Source organism: Ochotona curzoniae, unplaced genomic scaffold (assembly GCF_017591425.1).
Source record: "Ochotona curzoniae isolate NIBS_2020 unplaced genomic scaffold, NIBS_Ocur_1.0 scaffold_3223, whole genome shotgun sequence".
NCBI lineage: Eukaryota > Metazoa > Chordata > Mammalia > Lagomorpha > Ochotonidae > Ochotona > Ochotona curzoniae.
This window is the reverse complement of record NW_024467108.1, coordinates 4,990,054-5,010,448: the sequence shown is the minus strand read 5'-3', so window position 1 is coordinate 5,010,448 and position 20,395 is coordinate 4,990,054. Positions and strand designations below refer to the sequence as shown.

At 58.2% G+C, this 20,395-nt stretch overlaps 1 protein-coding gene across 1 annotated transcript in view; it reads left to right on the top strand.

The window, feature by feature from the left end:
* Positions 1-5,145: 5,145 nt before the first annotated feature.
* The window catches only part of GDPD5 (glycerophosphodiester phosphodiesterase domain containing 5), a 67,843-nt gene continuing 52,593 nt past the window's right edge, over positions 5,146-20,395 (top strand). Inside the window, exon 1 of the mRNA XM_040964441.1 lies at positions 5,146-5,663. The gene's annotated coding sequence lies outside the window, so the exon portion shown is untranslated. The remainder of the gene's footprint in view (positions 5,664-20,395) is intronic.

The window sequence follows — 20,395 nt, the reverse complement described above, 5'->3', positions numbered from 1 at the left end:
TCCTATCCAGCCCCCTCCTCTGCTCAGATACCTCTGGGTCCACTCAGCTTCCAGCTCTCAGTCCAACAACTCCTCCTCTGCAGCTGCCCAAGCACCAGCCATCGCTGCCCTGGCTGGGGCTGTTCCACGTGGTCCGGGGCTCCCCTGCTCCCACGGCCATCAGCTCCCATCATCCTCTCCTCTCAGCGCCAGGCCCCATCCCCCATTCTGCCTTCCACTCTGACGGGGACTCCTCAAGTTCTTTCAGGGGCCCCCACCCCTGTTGTCCCCCCTTCCCACTGCTTCTATCATGGCTACTCACTGTCTCCTCCTCCAGCCCTGGCTTCTATCCTGAGCTCCCTGTCCGCACATCCCAATTAACCCCAACTCACTGTGCCCCAGCCACAGTGTCACCTCTTCCCACACCCAGAGGACAGCCTGAGTCTGCTGTCCAGGCTGAGCTTTGCTGTCACGGTCATGGTCACCATCGGTACATTCATCTCTGGACTTACCTTTCTTCCTAAATACCCCTGTATCCCCTCACTCTCCTGGGTCACATCCAGGGCCCAAAACAAGACCCTCACCCTCATCTCTCCCTGTTGGCTACACCCTTACTCACATCCCAAACTGTGTCACGACTTCAGCTTCCTCTCCAGACCTGACCTTGCTGCCCTGACGTAGCCCCTTGCCTGTGGCTCCCCTGGTCTGACTCACTGTGTGACACACTCCTCCCTAACGCCCCAGCCCCAGGCTCCCTCAGCTTTCCTGGGTTGAGGGGATGGAACCCCACCCATGGCCAGGGCCTCAGATCTCCCTGATGGGCCCCAGGCCTCCGGGGTGCTGCCTGCTGGGAGGGGCCAGCACTGTGACCCACCAGCAAGGGGAGGCACTGAGAGGCCACAGCCTTGCGTCCCAGGATGCCCCCCTAACTTCCTGCTCTCCAGCCAGGCAAGAGACTTGGCCACCCCCAGCCTCTCTCGGCTTCTCTTTCCACAAGCACTCTCTCTCTCTCTCTCTCTCTCTCTCTCTCTCTCTCTCTCTCGTCAGCTGGGACCTCGTGAAGAGCTGTACCTGCTTGGGTGTACAGACACCTGGGGTGTGGGGAAGTGCCTACTTGGCCTCTTTGGGTAAGAAGTTGGGTCTGAAGTCTGCCCTGAGTGTGTTGGGATGGAAGTGACATCACTCCTTCAGCCCCACTGCACATGGATTGAGGCTGTGTGCAGGACCTCTGGGGGTACCAGTAGGCTGGGGGAGGTGGCGCAGGCAGCAGGGGAGCTCTGGATGTGCATGGGTGGGGAGGAGCCGGGCTGCATCCAAGCCAAGCCACCATCCCCCATACTCTCCCCATCCAAGTACACCTGAGTCCAGAAGATCAAATTCGGATGCAACCCACCTACCATGCCCCTGTCCACCCTCCAGTTCTCTTGTGCAGCCTCAGTTTCTCCCTGTGCCCCCCTGTCCCCCCCCCCACACCTCCTTGCTAGATGAGTGAGGCCATTGCACTGGGGAGGTCCTAAGAAGCCCAGGTCCACCCAGGGCAGTTGGGCTTGGCATTCAATGCTCCCTGCCTCTCCTAACAACCTAACCCCTGGAAATCCAGCCCAAGGTCACGTTGCCTACATTAGGGGGCCCTCTGACAGCACTCAGCTGCATGCAAAGGCCCTGGGGTTGGGATCTCAGGGAGAGAAAGAGGCATAGGGTGGATCCTGAGCTGTTTGTTCCATTGTCGGGTGTCTATTGAAGGCCCCAGGACAGCTTAAAGTACTGAAGGTCTGTGAGGCACAACGCAGGGACTCAGTGCTCAGCCTGCAGCCCTGCCCTTAGGGGTCACCAGGAGGCAGGGGTGGGGGGCAGTTAGGTGCTGATGCGCTCACCCGCCTGTGGGTAGGAGCAGAGGAGAGGGCACTGGGCAGAAGAGGCATGCACTTCCTGTCAGCTCCAGGCCTGGGGGCAGGGGCCTCTGACCTTCCATCGTTCTCCTGGCTACGCCACCCTGACCACGCCCCTGTCAGGCTTGGGGGCCCACCCTAGCCACCAAAAGGCCACAAGTCCAGAAAGGCGGCCTGAGGGCAGATGCGAACATTTGCAATGACCTGCTTGATGTCACTTCCTGGTGACCTTGGGCATTCCTTAGGGGTCTCAGAGGGTCTGCTCTGAAAGCTGCCTTTCATCCTGACCTTCTGTTCACCCTCTGGCCGAGGAGGATCTCACAGCAAAGAATGGAGTGGACCGCCTCATTCATCCACCTCCCATGGCTGGGCTCTCACTGCTGGGCTCTGGGCTGGCTGCTGGGGCTGCAAGGTGCTCCCAGCCCTGTGGGGGAGGGAACTAGACCTGGACCTAAAGAATTATAGCACCTCAAAGCCAAGGGAGACAGACCCAAGGCAGGCTGCCTGGGAGAGCATTCAGGAGGACTTCTCAGAGGAGGCAACTTTTGATGCAGAAGATGGGATATTCAACATCAATTTTCTGAGCAGCTGCTGTATGCCGGGCTCTGAGGATGCAATGATACCCACACAGAAATCACCAGGCCCTAAGATTCTTCTCTTGGGCCTGGCAAGGATGCTAGAATGAGCCCAGGAGGGAAGAGGGCCAGCAGCAGGTGTCCCACAGAGGCCGAACGTATCTGCTCCTTGAAGGAGCTGAGAGAAGCCTGAAGCATGAGGGGAAAGGAAAGGTGTAGGGAGAGGAGGCCCAGGGCACTAGGAGCAGTGTCGTAGGGGATGGATCACCAGTCTGGGTACTCAGGCCTGGATGGAGCTGGCAGCTGGAGCGCGAGAAGGTCCTGAATAGCAGGGGAAGGCACAGGCTCCCTAGGGCCATGACCAAGTTTAAGGTGCAAGGCAGGTGTATTGGAGCAGTGACCTTCAAGCCACAGCAACCCTGAGGAGGGCAGCTTCCTGGGACCAACCAGGGCCTGGGGTGGAAGGAAGGCGCCCTTCCCATCCGCTTTCAACCCTGCAGTCTGGACTTCAGCCACCTGACTCCCAGCCCTAGGAAGACCCCTCACCAGAGAGGTCAGGGCCAGGGTGTCCGGCTCAGGGAAGCCGCCTTGGGGCTCTTCGTGGCAGCCTCAGTTCCTTCTGCTGCTCCACAGCAGGATCCCTGTCCCCTCAGGTTCCACTTAACCTCGCCTTCCTGGTTCATCAGCAAAAGTAAGCTCTCTACCCTCCCCCACTGTCTGACTCAAGCCGGGCAAGCACTGTCTGTCCACTCCTGAAGCAACTTTTTTTTTTTTTCAGATTTATTTATTTATTTGAAAGGCAGAGTGACAGAGAGAGAGAGCAAAGAGATCTTCCATCTGCTGGTTCAATCCCCAAATGGACTGTAGCAGCCAGCTCTAGGCCAGGCTGAAGCCAGGAACTTCATTTGAGTCTCCTGTAGAAGTGGCAGAGGTCCAAACACTTGGCCATCTTCTGCTGTTTTTCCCAGGCCATGAGCAAGGAGTTGATTTGTAGGTGGAGCAGTTAGAACTCGAATAGATGCCCCGTTGGGATGTCCGTGTGGCAGGCGGAGGTTTTACCCGCTGCATCACAGCGCTGGTGAAGGGCTCCTCACCCTCAGTTCTTCTCTTGGAGCTTCTTGCAGACTCCATGTCCTTGCACAATGCTGTTCTCCACACCATCAATGCCCCTCCCAGCGTCCTCTAAAGCCTGGGGCCTGTCTAGTCCCTCCCTCTTCCCCTGACAGTAGCAGCATATCTCTGTCTGTCTCTCTCTCAATTATCTGAAAAGCAGAGGCCGAGGGAAACAGACACAGAGATCTGTGGCTGACTCAATCTCCCTCCCTCCCCCTCTCCCCCAAATGTACCCAACAGCAGGTAGTGGCTGTGCCAGGCAGAAGCCAAGAGCTAGCAGCTCAACCCAGAACTTCCAGCTGAGTCCCAGGAACCCAAGGACTGGAGCTGTTACTTGCTGCCTCCCACCGTGCATATAAGCAGGAAGCTGGAATCTGAACAAAAACTAGAGCCTTAACCCAGACCTCGAATAGGGTATGTGGGGCAGGTGTGTGTGTGTGTGTGCATGAGAGAGAGAGAGAGAGAGAGAGAGAGGCCTTCAAGGATTTCTTTAACTGCCCTGCCATCCTGCTGTGTGCACGGATCCCATCAGAAGGGTGGCAGCCAAGCCGCCCCACCGTGACGCCCCCGGCCACCGCTCTCCAGGCCAATTGGTGTCTCACACGTCGCCTCCGCGGCAACCTTCAAGGCGCATCCACACACCCCGCGCGGGCGCAGCGCCAGGCTGCGAGGGCGAGAGCCCACGGCAGGTGCATCACGACTCGGTTCCAGGCGCGTGAGCGCGTGAGGTCCTCGCACACCTCCGCCCTGACTGCACATCCTCAAAGGGGGAAAAAAAAATCCTGACTGACGATCCTCCCCCAGGAGGGGGAAGTGTGCAAGACAGATCTGAGATTTCATTTATAACAACTTATCTTTCACTGCTTTCGTGAAATCGGAACATTTCACAGCAGTCAACTTTCACGCCGGCGCGCTGGGCACTCGCAGCTGCCAAGCCGCAAGGTCAGGACCCGCCACCCGGGACTCCCCACCCGCAGCCCCCTCTTCTGCCTTGCTCGGCTGCTTTTTTCTGGGAACCCTGTTCCTCCTTCGCCCCTCCACGTGGCAGTCCCAGCTCCTGGTCCCAGACAGACCAGTCCTGCTCGCCCCTATTCCACCCTGGAATCCACCCTCTACCTTCAGGTGGGCTCCCTCCCCAGCTGGGTCCCCCAGCCCCGCCATTATCCAGCCAGCGACCGCACCCCTCCATTGTCCACCCCGCAGGCCAAGGTGGAGTCCACGTTCCTCAGAGTCCCGCCCTTCGCCCCCTTTCTGATTGGTGCCGGCTGCAGGAGCGCACGGGGGCCCGGGGCAGGGGGAGCGGGCGCGCGTCCGGCCCAGCCGGTGGCCCCTGCCGGGGGCTGGCCCTCGCGGGAGCTCCTCCCCGTCCAGGCGGGGCTGCGCCGGCGACTGCTCGGGCGCGGGGCGGGGTTGCCTCGGCTCGCCTCGGCTCGGCTCGGGCTGCGGCGCGGGCGGGGGTGCGCGGCGGGGATGACAGCGGCTGCAGCGCGGGGCTGAGCGAGCGGGGTGGAAGAGGAAGTGCAGCCGCGGCCCGAGCTCTCGAGCTGGCCGGCCGGCGCGCCCGGGTCCGCCCCGCGTGGCCGAGCGGACCTGGGAAGACTTCCCCGGCGGCGCCTGCCTTGCCCTGCCCATCCCAGCCTCGGGTTCCGCGCCCCTCCGGACGCTCCGAGTCCGTGCGTGTGGCCACGACGCCCGGGGCGGGCAGGACGCTCTTGGCTCCAGCATACGGCTCCGCGGCTGCTGGCTGCTCGGCAGCCTTCCTCGCTCTGTGGGTCGGAGCCCTCCAGCCCTGCGTCCCGGGTTTAGCGCAAGGTGGCACCGGACCTGGGCTCCAGGGAGCCCGGACGCCCCCCTCCCGGCCTCAGGACGCCTGAGACCCGACCTTTCAGCTGCCTCCAATCAAGCGCTTCGGACTTGGAGCGCCCGGCAAGCCCCGGGCCACGCTCCCAGCGCCCTAGGAGGGGCCCCCGCGAGCAGCACGGTCGGACTGAACCCCCGTACTGGTGCTGAGAGCCGCCGCCTTCCTCCTGTCCTGGACTCGGGATTCAGCGCTTGCCTGGAGGAGAACCCCCGGCTTCTTGTGTCCCGGCGAGAACCTAGGCTGCAGGTGAGAGAACCCCGGATGCCGGGCACGGGGGCAGAAGCAGCTCCTGACCCCGTGGCCGCAGCGCCGGGGCCGGCTGAGGGCGTGCAGGAGGCACGGAGCGGGGGCTGCTGGAACCGACTCCGAGGGAGCGGGAGAAAACAGGCACTTATTGAGCGCCTTTTGTGTGCAGGTCCGCGCCCCGCCCTGCGCATCTCCCGGTGTATCGTGTGGGCATTGACAGATGGGGAAACCGAGGCTGGCGGACGGAGTAATCCTGTTGTCTTCCCTGGGGGAGGAGGGGAGCCGGAATTTGGGGAGGAGAGGGAGGAAAGGAAGCCAAGATTGAGGGGCTGGGCGGCCAGCAGGAGCACCCCCCGCCCATTCCGACTGGAGCTTTTCCTGCCCCCACTCCTACTTCCCAGGAAAGGCCACCCAGCGTGGAGGGCAGAGGTGCGCTCAGGAAGGAGAGCAGTCATCCCTGGCTGCCGGATGCTGTGCTCCAGGTCTGTAAGACCATTGGAGGGACCCGGGGCACTGCCTGCCTGCCTGTCTGTGGGGATTTTCCCTGCAGAGGTCCCCACATTGGAGCCAGGCGAAGTTGCAGGAGATGTGGCCCCTGGCGTTTGCCTACTTCACTTTGCTGGTGAGGCTGCTGAGGCGATACCTGGAGGAGCGCCACCTGCCACAGGTCCTAGAGCCAGGAGTGGTGGGGCCAGAAGTAGGTTGAAGAAATGGACATCCCTCAGGGTGCTCACACTCCCCCCCCCCCCGCCTCCAGGTAGCTTCTTAAGGAGTGGCTGGCTGGTGTCCGTCCCACCCCTGATGTGACATGGGGACGACCCTGCACAAGGCTGCTCTGAGAATCTGCATGCTGGGTGCTCAGGCCTGTGACCCAGATGGGAGGGCTGACCCCAGTCCCTCCTTGGCCAGAACCCAGCTGTCTTTACTCTGGCCTCAAGGCTGGTTGAGGGCTCTTCAGGCTGGGGGGTGGAGGCACAGTACCAGGAGTCTTGCTTCCCAAAAGGAGTCCTGCTTCTGCCTCCAGGAGCTCATGCTGGGAGAAGTGGTGTTGTGGACGAGCCCTATGGTGTGCTGTAGCTGTTCTGGACAGGGAGGGATAGGGCTGTGGCCTTGGTCCTGTTTCTGTGGCCTTGGCTAGGATGCATTAGCTCCTTTTGTACCAGGCTTCCTGGGGTCAAGGGAAAGCCACCCTGGAAAGCCCCTGGGGAAGGGGGAGCAGAGTGGTCAGCTGAAGGTTGCCTGTCCCTGGCATGGTGGGGGAGGGGGTGGGAAAGCCAACAAGAGAAGACCCGGGGGCTTGGCCATCCCGATCCCCGTCCTTGATCTGAGGCTAAATGCTCGTAATAATCCCACGGCAGAACAAAGCTCCTCTTTGATGAGCTAGCTTCCCACCTGTGATCTCACTTCCAGGTGGGAAAAGCCTGGAACCTGGAGTGAGCGAGTGTGACAGAACAGGGCTGGGGCTGTCTCACTGCCATCCCTGTGCGACTCTAAGCCTTACCTGTCGAAATGGGGTCAGGGCAGGCTCAGCTAGTGGGGTGACTGCACAGGGCAGGCCGGCCAGTGCTGAGAGCTGGCTGTGCTTGCCAAGGCTGGGCTAGGTATTCATGGCTATCTTATGTGGAAAACTGATGCCCAGCAAGGTGCAACCCACCTGCCCCAGGATTTGGATTTGCTTTGGGAGTGGTTTGAGTGCTGGCTTACATACCAGGTGGTCTAGAAGTTGCCTCACTGGGCTAAGCAGCAGCCTGGAGCCCCCACAACTGGTGAGGGCAAGGTTAAGTTGGATCAGGTGGGAGGCGTCTCTGCTCCTCCCCCACCAGCCCCAAGGAGCTCCCTCCTTGAGCCCTGCCTGGTTGCTTCTCTATAATTAGAATGAGTACCTGCTTTCCCGGGTCTGCAGGGGATTAAATGAGATGCGTATACACAGAGCCTGGCCAAATATCAATGGCCTTCCCTCCGAGGGAGAGGATGCTTGAGTTCTGACCAGGAAGCTGGGGTAAACAGACTTAGCTTGGATTTGGATGCAAGTGGCTGTTGCTGAGTCCTCTGGGGGGTCAGCGCCCCTTGACTACCACTCCTCCTGCCCAATCTCCTAGTTTTATAGCCTTCTAGAAGCCACCTGAAACCATTGTTCTGACAGCTGCCACTTACCCTTCACCCAATGGCTTCCTGCTGGGGGATGCTGGTGTCTAGTGCCCCTCGCCCATGGTTAGTCCCTGGAGGCACAAAGGAATGGTGAATCATTTATGACTCCCCTTCTTGGGATAGCTTTGTGGCCAGCTGAGCTCCTGAACCCATCGGTGTCCGTGGTTCCTGACTTGCTGTTAGTAGCCTTGGCCATGGGGTGTTCTTATTTGGGGAGGGCAGACTGACAGGAGAGTGACCTGCTACCAACCCCCGCCAGTTGCGTTGCAAGAGCTCCGGGCTACGCTCTGCTCAGCACTGTCCCCTCTGCACAGAGGAGCTAACTGCTGCTCCGTGGCTGACAGATTCCCACCCATCAGAGCAGTTGTCCCTGTGCTATCTGGGCAAGGCCCAGCTTGGTTCATTAGTTCTCCCAGCGACATTCCTGGGTCACCCACTCCTCTGCTCATGCCCCTTCTGGATCTTTAACCTTGAATGATAACAAGTCAGGCTTGCTATCCAGAACAGGTGACCCTCCTTGTGTGATGTTACTCTCTATTAGCAATAGTTGAGACTGGGAGCGACACTCCAGCAGATGCTGCTCTCACAACTCCCCAAATGGGGACTCAGAGAGGTGCATTATTTTGCTGAAAATCGCAGAGACAGTGGGGACCTCAATGGGAAGTCAGGCTGGCACGCGTTTGGGAAAAACCGGAAGCAGATGGGAAAGCTGGGCTTCTTTCTGTGACTGTTTAAACAGCTAGGCAGCCTTTTAGCAGACATCCTATATCCTCAACTTGACCCAAGCACCTTTAAAGATGACTTTGCGTAGAGAAAGCCCAGCTCCTGAGCCATTTGCAGAAGGGTGGTGTTGGCTGGCTGGCTGTGTGGCCTGGTGCCATGGGCTCCCATCTGTGGTCCTGGCTGCCCCTCGTGTAGGCTGAGCTGAGCGGGCTGCTGTGCAAGAGTCCTGAGGCTCCAGCTTGCTGCAGTGTCCTTGGTGACCCTGGCAGGAGGTGGCCAGAGACCACAGCAGCAGGGTCAGCGGATGTGGTGTGACAAGCGACTGTGATTTTTGGCCGGGGCTGCCGTCTGGGCCAGCAGGCCCTGTGGTCACTAGAAGAAGGGTGGTGACCTGGGCTGCAGGCAGCATGGTCATTAGCGAGGCAGGGGCAACCCTGTGATTGGGTGCTGGCTGAGCCAGACCCGGTTGGCAGGACTGGAGGGGCAGGCCAGCCCAGCCCCAGGGGGGGTCATTGGCAGGGCAGCCGGCTTTTTCTCCCTTTGCCCCCCTCCAGGCAATAACAAGGGCACCTGGGCACCAGAGCTTGGTGGCCTAAGTGTGCCCTTTCTCTTGCTGGGAATTACTAGGTCCAAAGATGCCTCCTCCTCCTAGCAGTGCCCAGGACTTCCCCCAAGCAGGTGGAATCGAGGTTTCCCCTCGATGACCCCTGCTCACGGATGGTAGTCCGGCTTGCTTGTCAGAACTGCATGCTGTGGCGCCTGATCTTCCTGTGCCTCGAGTGCCTGGCACAAGGTAGCAGCCCCTGAGCCAACTGCCCGTGGAACTAGGGCTCGACTCTTGCACTTCTGCTTTCCTTGCTGCTGCTCAGGTTTAATGAGCCTAGGGGATGGGTATTAGGAACAGCGTGCGTCCCATCCCCTTGATGACCTCGTGAAGGGGTGACTCAGCCGAGCTGGTGAAGGAGTCCAGTGAGGAATGGTGGTGAGCAGGGTTTCCCTTGCCTGTGTCAGACGGGACTGTGGTTGCCACCATCCTCCAGGGAGCAGCGGTGTGTGTGCTGGCAGCTGAGGGCCTGGGAGGGAGCCCAAGCTAGGCTGGCTACAAGGGATGTCCAAGACCTGCATTTTGCTTCTCAGGCCCCATGACCAAGGGCAGCAGTCTAGGGATTCAGCGTGCAGATTATTGGGCAATGTTGTGTGAGTCCTCCCTTCTATAGAGGCATGCTCATCCACTTCCATCCACTGCTCTGATGCGCACACATGCACATGTATACACACATGTGTATGTGATTGGTGGTTCTCATCTGTGGAGAAGACCAACCTCAAACGAGTGAACACACAGATGCAGGACATGCCAACTGTGCGACCTGGCCACTCACCATGATAGCCATGGCTGGCAGCCTAGGGTAAAGTACAAGTGGCTGGGTTTGCCCCCTCAGGGTCTGTTACCCCATCTGTCAAAGGGGGATCATTCTAGCACCTGCTGCCTAGGGCAGTGGTGAGGATTAAGTAGATTAGGCATGTAAAGTACTGGGAAAGATGTCGGCTTGGGAGGCATGTGAGCTGCTGTCATCCACTATCTCCAGCACCTTAGTGGAGAGGCTGAGAGAGAACAGGTGCTTGGAACAAATCCCGGGCCAAGGGCGGCTGCCATGCAGAGCAAGGGAATGGACAGCCTGGTGTAGGGATGGGAGGGCCTAGAGGCCTAGAGGCTGCGACAACACAGGGTGTGACAAGGCAAGCCAGGGTGAGCAGAGTCAGAGAAGGCTTCCCGGAGGTGGATGCTCCAACAGGATGTGTCCACTGAGTCGGGACCACTGGGATCAGTCAGTGAGTCCCGAAATTAGCCAGCCACAGGGGAGCTAGGCTCACCCCTCCAGCACTGCTGCTGCTTCAAGCTTCTCTGTCTTCACCACGTGTGACATTCAGCTTGGAGGGCATGAGTAGGTGCAAGGGTTTGGGGGAAGAGCGTGAGCCATGACTGCAGGAGACCTAGCTCTCACCAGGCCTGGTTGTAATTCTGCCCAGTCGGCAGGCCTGTTCTGCCTTCTTGTGTCTTCATGTGCCCTAGGCATGCCTGTAGCCGTGGGGTCTTCAGCGCTCATCCTACAACTGGTTAGCCTTGGAAGGCCTTATCTCACTGTCTGGCCTGGAAGGCTCAGAGAACAAGTTCTCCCCATCCTGTGACCCTCTCCTCTCCCTGCCTGTCTGGAGGTAGCCAGGACCCCACAAAGGGCTCCTCTTGGTAGCTGGCAGCTTGAGGGTTTTGCTGGCATCCTGATCCTGTTAGAAGGTGGGGTGCTGCCCAGGAAGCAAATGCAGGTCTGTCTGGAAGAGGTGTGGGTTGGGGAATGCCTGGGGCAGGAAGGGCAGCAGGGGGCACCCAGGCCCATGGCTTTCACCCTTGGCTGACTGCACAGAGCAATCATCTGGGCGGCTGAGAAACCCTGCCCGGCCCCACCCCATCACTGTTGGGGCCAGCTCCAGGCGTCGACAGTCTGTCCAGCCTCCCAGGGCATTTCTGGTTCAAGCTTGCCACCCACTGCAGTACTCTTGCACACCATCAGGGCCAGAAGCTCATTCCTCTACCGTGGCCCCTCTGCCTGGAGGAATGGAACAACCTTGCAAACAGATGGCCCCTTGGTGCCAACACTCCTTTGCTCCCTGCTTGGCTGTCAACTCTGAGCCTTGCTTTCCTCATCTGAAAAATGGGATGCACAGCCACCTCCACCTAAAGCACCACCGTGCATGGAGAATGCAGGGCCTGACATTGTGGTGGGTGTGCAGTGGCAGGGCTGGGCTGGACTCAAGAGCTCAGGCCTCCCCGCCCCAGCTACCCGAAGCCAGACCTCTGGGATGCTGGCTGGTTGGCTTGCTGAGGGAGGGGACAGCCAGCTTGCAGTCTGAGATCCTTCTTTCTTCCTGAAGGCTAAGACCAGGCAGCAAGTGAGCAAGCTGGAGAGTGAGCGAGAGGGTTCTGTTTGGAGGTAGTGGCCAGCCGCAGCCTCCTGCACAATGAGGCTTTGTTTGAAGCAGCTTGTTTTTCCAACCCGGACACTCAATCGCATCACCCTACACCTGGAGAAGTTGAAGGGTTTGCTCTCTGTTAAGCTAAGGTAGGGCCAGGGTACAGGGTAGGGGTTGGTACCGAGGCCTTTGGGTGGGTCTTCACCCCTAACTGACCCAGCTCAAGTTGGTCACCTCTGCTGGGAGTCAGGCTGATATGGTTATTTCACAGGAGAATTTGGGTCTGGATCTTGGCATTGTTGCTGGGGAGCGAAGGGACCTTGGGCTGGTCATTCTACCATTCCAAATACCTGCTGCTTCCTCTCCCATGCATGGGTTGCCTGGACTTGGTCGGCCTGGGCTGCACGAACCTGACATGGTATACCCAGTGCCCATGAGTGTGCTCCCTGGAGAGCTGAGCTCTGCCCCACCCACCCACTGCCCTGCATGTCCCAGTCGCTGCTCTGCTCCCTGACTCTGGCCAGGCCCCAGCAGAGGCCTGCCCACTCAGGCCTGTGTATCCCTTCAGAGGGTTATTCTGGAAGCTTCTGTTGGTGTGTTATACAGAGGCTGTGTGGGTTACTGGGATAGGGCAGTGTGGGGTCTTCTGCGCCCTGGCACAGCCTGAGAGAGGGTACAGGTCAGCTTGAGGTGGGGTGGTGGCTGGATAGCACGGCTCCCAAGGCTGGCAGTGGAGGAAGTGGGCAGCTGCAGGGACACCTAGCAGAGGGTGCGTCTCTATCATCTTTTGTTTTGTTTGTTTGTTTGTTTGTTTTGTTTTGTTTTGTTTTACCTCCTTATTATCTTTCCTCCCACCACTGGCCCTCCCTGTTCCTGGGTCCCTGATGGGAGAGCCTGCTGAGTGTCTTCCCCTGAGGCCAGCCCTGGGGCGTAGGCAAGGGAGCAGAGGGCAGCATGGAGTCCCTACTTACAGGCTCCCTGGCACGCAGTTTAAGGACCCCCTTACTAACCCTGCTGTCTCCAGAGAGAAACCAAAGTGCTCCCATTACCCAGTCCCTCAGGATACCCATCTTTGCCTCCTCCCCCCACCCGGCTGCCTTTGGCTTCCAGCGTGACCTTGCCAGAGTGAAGCCTTAACTCTGGGTGAGGCGAAGGTCATGGTCAGCTGGTGTCAGGGGAGCTTGGGCGCAGTAACGCTGGGATGGCTGCTCGGTACATCCTCCACAGAGCTGGGTCAGCGTCGCTGTTTCTGGAGCAACCTTGGGCCCAAGACAGCCTCTACTCTCTGGAACAGACTGGCGAAGGGGAGTCGGGGACTGGTCAGGCCAGGGCCCCAGGGTGGGGAGGGCAAGGGAACCCTGGTAAGTAGGGAGTAGAGTGCCTCTTGCTGCAAGAGCTGGGACTGAACCACAGAGAGTGGTCCCTGAAGGCCACGCAGGGAGATGCCTGTGTGGTGAGGTGGAGCCTTCAAACCCCAGAGGCTTCCTGAAGAGGGAGGTGTGCAGGCCTCAGTGTGGGAGCCCAGGCCCCAGAGCCCCAGCTCTGCCTCTGAGCAGAACTGCAAAGGCATCAGGCAAAGCACCCAGCCTCTCTGAGCCTTGATCGCTCCCCCATGGTGTGAGAATGGAGATGCTTACCTTCCTGGCTGTTTGCAAGGTAATAGAATGATGCAATGCACCATCCTGAATTTTAGGGATGCCCAGATTCTGCTCTGTGTGCTGTCCATTCTGAGTGTTCTTCCTGGAAGTTCTTCCTTGTGGCTAACTGGAGTCTGTTGAGTTATATTTGGAATAAAGTGGGAATGGGAGCAGTTGTGGTGATTTTCACTGTGGGACTTGGTGGCCCAAGGCAGGTGGTGGTGGAGGTGCCATCTTCCTACTTACTGACACTCCTCTCCTGTGTTCCAGGAGGGTGATTCTAGGACAGTGGAGGGGGTTCCTGTGCCATGTCTGGAAGGTTTGGGTCCTGGCACCTCCCCACCCAGTCCTGTGCTGTGTGGCCTGGAGCCGGGGAACCACCCTGGGCTGCAGTGAGCCTCTGAGGGGGTGTCTGAGGACCCTGCTTTTCCTCTCCCTCCCCTGCTGGGACTCTAGCCAGCCTGGGAAGCCACAGCTCAGGGTCCTGCCGGTGGCAGCTGGAGGCAGGAACTGAGTACATTCATTAGACCTGGGCTTCCAAGGCCAAGAGCTGAGTTCAAGGTCAGATTAAGGTTACTACAGGCCAGGTAGCATCCGCTTGTGCTGACCAAGACTTTGGAGAGCCTGGAGCGCTTGTATCCACAACCCTCAAGCTTGGCTTATCCAATGAGGTCTGTTCGCATGGTTGGGCCATTTCTAGGAGGAGACCCTTTCACCCATCACATCTACTGTGAGCTGGTTTGGAGAGGATGGGAAACCTGAGGCTCCAAGAAGTTCAGGGCCTGGCCCAAGGCCCTACCAGCCACTGGATGTGAAACACTGAGGACCCTGGAGGGGTTCCCATGGACCCCTGGGCAAGGCTGCCCTCTAGGTCAGCAGTGGGGCATGAGCCAGATGCCCTTCTGGTCTGGGAGAGGACCCCACAGGCCTCTGTAGACTGAGGGGTCCGCTGGAGCTCCTGGGACTAGGGAGCTGCGGTCAGTTGCCTAGGCCCTTGTGAACTTAGAGGAACCAAGACTTGGTTCTCATTGCCGTGGCCACAGGAGAGCTTAGTGTTGCAGAGCACCGGGAACCGAGTCCCAGGGCAAGCTGCAAGGAGGGGGCCTCAGTGTCACTGGGAAGGCAGAGCAGGAGAGTTCTGGAAGCAAGACAAACCTGCATTTGCGTTGCTCCTCCCACCAAGCCTCTGCCTTCAGGCAGGTTAGTAACCAGCAGAGCCCCAGTTTGCTCATCTGTGAAAAGGACAATCTTACCAACAGCAAATCAATAGTGACACTTCTCTGGCTGGCTGTGACATCAGGCAAGGGGATGTCGGTCATGCCAGGTGGTGCCTGATGATGCATCATATTTATGATTTGTCAGGCCCACCTTATGGATGGGACCCTGGAGGCTCAGGGATGGAAGGCAACTTGCCTGAGGTCATACAGTGATTTAACTTGTTCCCCTAGACTTCCTGTTTATCCCTCTCTATCCTTAAGTGACCTGATACCTCTTTGATCCAGAACCTTCCCTTGCAATCTGCTGTCTGTGGCCAGCCTGTGTCCCCTGGCAGGGCACACACAGAGGCTCTTTAATTGGTTTGTCCTGTGCAAGAGCATGTTGATGAGGTGGTGTAAAATAGAAGTAGCATTTTCCCCAGGCAGCTCTGGCTTGTGTCACACCCTGAAGGCTTCCTTCTGCTCTTGGCACCTGTATACCCAGCTTTGAGAGCTCTGGGTGGGAGCCCTTGAGAAGAGGGTGGGAGAGCCCAGCGCAGCCCCACATAGTCCGCTTGTGGGGATGGGCTGCTGCGCTGGTAAGTGGACACCCCTCAGTCCGGGCACCCATTGACCCTGGGTGGCTGCACGTGTTCCACTCCGGTTTCTGGCTCTTCCCATCCAGTGCTCGTGGTCTGTTGCCCCATAGACCTGCCTTTGGCAACCTGGCCCCACTCTGTCCCCTCCTGTGTGTGCATGTGCATACTCTATATGCAGCTTCTACAAGTTGGGGACTGAGCAGGAAGATGGTTGACCTTACTAGAATCCATACATTTATTTATTCATACCTCTTCACCTGGCCTCTGGTGAGCATTGTCTTGCTGGGAATCCCATCCACCCACCTGTGCACCTGTCCGTCCTGACTGAGGACTGCTGCAGTAGCCCGTGATCAATCATGGCATGGCCACGCCCTCCCAGCAGTGCACTGGGGAAATTAGGACACGTGTGGTGAGAGCTGGAAAAGGATGGTGCTGTTTATAACCTGCCGCGGCTCGCATTACTGCTGCACCGAAGCTACCCAACAGCTTGAGAACAGCGGTGTCCCCATTTTGTGGACAATGAAGCAAAGCAGGGTGAGTTCCCAACCCTTTGGCCAGTAGAGCGTGCAGAATTGGGTTAGAAGCTCACTCGGGTCTCCCCCTGGGCCAGGACCTTTTCCCTCCTCTGCTTCCATGCAAGCCACACAATGATGCCACCTTCATTTTCTGCTGCCGTCAAAAAGGACTGTCACAGAGGGTGCTGAGTCAGACCTTCTGCCTCTGTATCATAGGTAGGAGGTGGCCTCAGCTTGGTGCCAGTCCCCAACCCCCTTTGATACACCCTCCCTGTCCCCACAGTGGGTCAGGGCCATGTCCAGTGTCCACTACTCAAACTATGCTTCCAGGAGCCCTGGTTCCAGAGGATAGAGGTAGGCTCTTGAGTGCATGAGTACACAGATTCAGGAAGCACTGAGCAGGGCTTCTTGGGACCTTCTGTGTTGGTTGGAATGAGGGATCTCTGAAGAGATCATGTGATCAGCGTGTGGCCAGCTCCCCAAACTGCACTGCTCTGATGCAGTCAGGTCTGGGACAGGGCTGAGAACAAGTCCTCTCTCAGCTGTCTTGCCCATAGAGGCTCTGGCTCGGAACCAATGTCTTAGACCCAGGACCAGTCGATTGTTTTTGAGAAAGCATCTGGAGTACTGTGTGACCCCCAGGAAACATTTTATGACTGTGGCATTGCTTCAGGCACCTGGGCCAGGGGAGAGCGTAGGTATTTCTGTTCTTTCATCTACCAAATGCAGATGTCTCAGGCATCTGCTGTGTGCTGGGAAATGCCAAATGAAAGCCCCAGAGACTGGGCTCTCCCCAGGCCCTCTGAAGTTTTTTGTTTGGTTATTTTGTTTAAAGATGTATTGGGGCTGGTGCAATAGGCTTAATTCACTAACCCTCCCCTTGTAAGTACCAAGATCCCATATGGGCACCAGTTTGATCCTGGCTGCTCCAGTTCCCATCCACCTCCCTGCTTGTGACCTGGGAAGGCAATAGAGGATGGCCCAAAGCCTAAGGACCCTGCAATAACGTGGGAGACTTGGAAGAAGCTTCTGGCTTCTAGCTTCAGATTGGCTCAGCTTCAGCCATTGCAGTCACCTGGGAAGTAAACCAGTGGATGGAAGCTCTTTGCTTCTCCTTTTCTGTAAATCTGCCTTTCTGATAAAAATAAATGAATTTTTAAAAAGATGTATTTATTTTTATTTGAAAGACATGTTTGTGGAGAGAGATGGAGAGAGTAACAGATCTTCTATTCACTGATTCACTTCCCTAATGGTCACAAAAGCTGGAGCTGGCCCAGGATGAAGCCAAGAGCCAGGAGTTTCTTCTGGGTCTTCTTTGGTGGTGGTTGAGGGTGGGGAGGCAGTGAGAATCCAAAAGCTTGCTGAGCAAATGCCACCTAAGAGTCCTTGCCACTGCCTCTTCCTAGGCCTTGGCCCTGATTCAGGTTTTGTTGGGGGAGACAGGAGGAAAGTGGGAGAGGGGAGTCCTGGCTGGGGTTTGGGGCTCCAAGCATGCAACAACCTGCACAGCGTAGGAAAGTGTGCCATGCGTCCCAGGCAGATTGCTCGGCCTCTGGGTCTGGCTCCCTCTCCTGTGATGGACACACATGGGGCATTGATAAAGATGCAATGAGACGGGTGTGGGAGTGCCTCGTACCCTGACTGGCCTGAACATGGGGGCATGCAGTTCTTGTCATAGATGATATTTATTTGTTCAGTTGCTCTGCCTCCCCAGTTCTCTATCCACTGGCCCTGTTCCCAGTGCTACTCTGTGTGGTCGGCTGCAGGCTTCTCCTCCTGGGTGTGATTTCTCTGGGCTGCAGCAGGCGGCTGGTGCATCGTACATATAGCACATGCAGCCCAGGACCTCATAAGAGGGAGGAGGTGCCGACCTTCCTGCCTCCTGAGCCCAGGGGCTGGAGACGACCCCTCCCCTTTTCTAGGGAGGATGAGGAGCCTGGGGCAGGGGCTCTGTAGCCCATTTTCCAAACTAGTCTATCCATCTCACAGTCGTGGGTCCAACAGGGCCAGTTCATGGACAGGGCACTCTGTCCTGGATCCCTGGGTGGCTGGCAAGGCAGTGGGTACTTGGAACTGCTGGACACAGGGCCTGCAGGGCAGAGGAAGATGCTAATCCCAGCACCTTCCCCTCTCCTGTCCCTTGATGGCCCACGACCTACCTGCCACCCAGAGTAGGTGCTGAGGTAAAGCCACCCTACCTAAGAACAGTGTCTTCCTGGTATTCTGAGGGTGCCCTACCCACCATGCTCCAATTCCTGGGCAGCTCCCAGATGATGTCCTGGCCCCGCCAGGCTGGGGACAGGGACAGCAGCTGGCGAGGCTGGCACCCCAAGGCCTTGCAGAGGCTCCCTGTGCATGGGTTGGCTGCTGGTGGGAGGGATGACAGGCAGGGATGGCGTAGCAGGACAGTGACATTTAGCAAGCTTGTCCTTGAAGAGCAATCCAGTGAACAGGTCCTTGACTCCTGTCTCCAAAAGGCCCAGCAGGCACATCCCTGGGTTCCTGTCCCAGGCACACCTCTGTGACTTGACCTTCTCCAGGCCCCATCTGTAAGATTCTGCCCTCAAGGTCCACCTGCTATGGCTGACGTAGAGCTACGTCATGCAGCCCAGCAGGTGACACGCCCAGGAGGGTGCTGGTTACACAGCAAGGCACTGGGGCATAGGAAGATCCACTTCCCTGGGTCAGAGCAGAGAAGTGGGCTCCAAGCAGTCAAGAGGACATTTCTGTGAAGCTCCTAGAAGTAATCAGCTGGCCTTGGCTGTGGAATTTGGGGCAGGTCCTGAGCAACCTGGTAGTTGCTCCTGGAAGTGATCAGCTGACCTTGGCTGTGGAATTTGGGGCAGGTCCTGAGGTACCTGGGCAAATCCCTGGGCCTCCTGGGCTTTGTTGGAGGTGCTGGTGAGGAAGTGCAGCAGCCATAAGTGATGGGTGCAGGCACAGGGCTCAGGGGCTGAGGCCGGGTTCTGTGTCAGTGACGGACAGGCTCTGTGATGTGGGGTCGAGTAGGGCTGCCTTTGCTCTCCTTAGTGGGACAGCTGCTCAGTTAACCTCTGAGTGTCCCCTAGGGCAGCCCTCGCCAGGCCATGTGCATGCCCAGCTGGCCAGCCTTGGCAGCGAGGCTGTGACTCTGTCCCCTCCCCCCCACCTTTGGCTTGGCCCTCAGATGACTGGTGGCTCGGTCACTGTGTCAGGGCTGCAGGAGCTGGGGACAGCTGAGCCCTGCTCACGGACAGGTGGAAAGAAGCCAGGGCAGCTCAGCCACTAATTCCCCTCGTGACCTTGAATCCGTGGCCTTCTCTGGCTAGGTCTTGATTTTCCCGTCTGAAAGAGGATGTTGGGAGAGGAAGTTCTGGGAAGCTATGGCCCACAGTGAGGCGGCCTGGACTGGGCTTCTTCCTCCAGTTCCTTCCAGCACAGGCCTCCGACAGCCACCCTACCTCTCAGGGCGCATTTGTGCCAAGTGCTATCTCTGACGGTACAGCAGACCTCGATGGCACAGCCGACCCTGACTGCGGACACCTTGCCCAGCTGTGTCTGGCAGGGAGACTTGCTGGCAGCTTTGACTCCTCCCACTTCCTTTCGCCTGCAGTGCCCAGAAATTACACATCAGGCTGGGGGTGGTGTGGGTGGAAGACCTCGGTACTGAGTCCCCCTAGTCTATGTCACTCCCCTGCTGGGGACACCCCAGGGCCAGGACACAGCTGGCCCAGCTTCAGAGGCCATTTGGGACCTGCTCTGTGATTGGTGAGGTCTTGAACAGCCTCCAGTGCCCCCTAGTCTTTTGGCACCCTGTCTGATCTCCAATCTTGGAAACAGTGGCTTATGAGATCTTTGGGATGCGGGGGCTCTTGTGTGACCCTCCTGGGGCCCTTGGGTACTATACCCCCCATACACATACCCTGTAAGTGGCATACCCATGCCTGGGGCTGGTGAGTGAGCGGCAGCTGGAAAGAAGGTAGCCTCTGCTCAGCCAAGTATAGCAGGCTTTGTGCTGGCTTAGTATCAGCCTGATCAGAGCAAGCCTCGCGGCCAGGCCCCGAAGAGCTTATTAAGCAGGCTCCAGGGCTGCCCTGAGTCTCTACCAGGGCAGAGGGGGTGAGGGGTGCCAGAGCAGCCACCAGGCTTCCCCAGTCACTCCCTCCTTTCCAGGCAATGGTGACTTTTCCCTTGCGCATCAGACAGGGCCCTCCTCTTCCCTCCCCGGGGCAGTGGGGCCACCCCACCTGCCTGCCTTCCTGGGGGAGCATGCCTTCTGGGAAGCATGCAGAGAAACACACCAGCTGGCCTTCCAGAGGAACAAACCGATCGATGAAAACAGCCGGGTCAGAAAGGAGAGAACCCGCAGTGTTTGACCATGCTTTGAGCACCTACAGTGTGCCAGGGTCTGGGCTTGAATTTGTATCCCCTGGCCTCTAACAACCCCTCTCCAGGGCTGTGAGGGAGGGATCCTCGTCCTGTGGGAGCCCCCGGCTCATGCTTGGCAGCTGGCGCTGGAACAAGAGCTGACCCATCCCTTTTCCTCTGGTAACAAGCAGAGGGAGCTTGGCACAGGGGTGCCATGTTCCTGGCTTCAGGGGCTTATGCTTGCCATGTGTGGGCAACACAGAACAGGAGGCATGGCAGTGGGGAGGGATTGTGGCCCAATCACAACATAGCAGGTGCATAAACTGTGTCTGCTGAGTTTGACTTAAGTCAGATCTGCTTGGGTCTCAGCTTCTCCTTCTGCAAAATGGGTGGAGACTGCCTGGCACAAGAATCCGAAGCGGTGATTCTTGGTGGTTTGATGAGGAAGGGCTCTGATCCCTGCTGCCAGGATTCTTCCACATGTGGGCATTGGCAGGACGCCTAGGAACTCTAGCTCACCCTGGTACGCTTGCAGATGGGAAGACTATGGCCCCAGAAGGACAGAGGCACACAGCTGGCAGCCTTGGGAGCACTCAGCAG